The sequence below is a fragment of the Lygodium microphyllum genome, chromosome 6 (genome assembly GCF_053477565.2).
Source record: "Lygodium microphyllum isolate KBCC chromosome 6, Lygodium_microphyllum_v1.1.10, whole genome shotgun sequence".
Classification (NCBI taxonomy): Eukaryota; Viridiplantae; Streptophyta; class Polypodiopsida; order Schizaeales; family Lygodiaceae; genus Lygodium; species Lygodium microphyllum.
The window spans coordinates 57,146,877-57,148,501 of NC_141140.1; the positions used below are offsets into that span (position 1 = coordinate 57,146,877).

The window sequence follows — 1,625 nt, forward strand, 5'->3', positions numbered from 1 at the left end:
GGTTGACGCCACGCACTCTTGCCTATTGGTACATGTATGGGAGCCATAAATGTGATAGGACAGGTGGTATTGTTAGGAAGGACATCAAGTTCGCCTTTAAGGCAAATCAGCATCTAAGATAGGAGAGGTTCGGAAGGGGGAGAGGGGAGCTTGAGATTGAATGGGCGTTACAGCAACAGGAACGAGGCTTGAAGGATGAATGTAATATCTTCGAATGCATCAGTGATTGAAAGGAGCCTTATCTTCATCAATGACTTGGCCGTGAACAACTCTCTCTCTCTGGAAATTGGACCCCTCTGCTCAGGTGGAAGAACTTCAACAGACATTAACGAGGATCTGCAGGCATCAAAGGAGGTGAAAGACTCCGCCTGACTCTTGCGCTAGTAGAGAAAGAAGAGACAAAGATGATAATCACATGTTGCCAAGGCAGGTTAAGCTTGTAGCAGCTTTGGCTTTTGTGCTGTGGATTTCTGTACTTTGGGGGGAACTCCATATACTTTGAGTAGTGATCACCTGAGCTTTCGATTATGTATCGTTGTCCGACAATTCTTTGAGTGCCTTCTCTCTGTCGCAAGGTCTAGCGAGCGCAACATGAACACCCCTCGTCTCAGAGCCTTGGAAAAGTCGCCATCAATCGTTTGCAAAGGGAAATAGCAGACTGGCAGAACAACCCTCCCGCGGGATTCAGGCTTAACCCGACAGATGACTTACAGAGATGGACCATAGAATTCTCAGGGGCTGCTGGTACATTCTATGAAGGCGAGCAGATCCAGTTGCTTATTGAGTTCCCTGAGAAGTATCCATTGGATTCTCCTCAAGTCGTCTTCACAGGCAATCCTCCAATTCACCCCCATATATACAGCAATGGACACATTTGTCTTGATATTCTGTATGATTCTTGGTCCCCTGCAATGACCGTGAATTCTGTTTGCATCAGCATCTTGTCTATGTTATCAAGTGCCACAGAAAAGGAAAGGCCTGCAGATAATGATAGGTATGTTAAGAACTGCCGTAAAGGAAAGTCACCCAAGCTTACCTCATGGGAATACCATGATGACAAGGCCTGATTCAACTGAAGATTCTAAACCAGCAACATTGGAGTTTGCAGGTTGCATTGCAGTTTCTGGATGTCATATAAAGCTGCGCTCTTTCCACTCAACTCTCCATTCCTTTTATTGTATAAGTTGCTCAACAGCTTTTGGTTCTGTACATCTGTTTATAAGAACTGTGAGGCTTTTTGCTGTAGCTTGTCACATCAGGTCTTGAGCAACTCAAAGCAGACTTGAATCAAAAGAATGAATAATGGGGTGTATGTTTGTGAGAGAACGCTTAACTTCTGAACAAAGCTTAATAGATTGACTCTATGTAGGAGTTTGAGGTACAGGCAATTGAAATACATGTTTCAGGTATTATGATTGTGTATAGGAAGCTTACATGGAGATTATGGGAAAGATCAATATCTGATATAGCAACTATTGGCTTTCAAAGACACTGAATATTGTATTAGTGCCAAGGATTCTAGGTGTTGGCCATTGAGTAGTCGAGGAGGTGATCGGTATAGGCAATATAGTTCTTTGCTTTTGATGACATCCAACATTTGAGTTCTTCTTGTTAGCCTCATTTCT

At 43.4% G+C, this 1,625-nt stretch overlaps 1 pseudogene; it reads left to right on the plus strand.

Moving 5' to 3' along the window:
• The first annotated feature begins 415 nt into the window (after positions 1–415).
• Positions 416–1,364, plus strand: LOC148034600 (ubiquitin-conjugating enzyme 15 pseudogene; annotated as a pseudogene).
• The last annotated feature ends 261 nt before the right edge of the window (positions 1,365–1,625 follow it).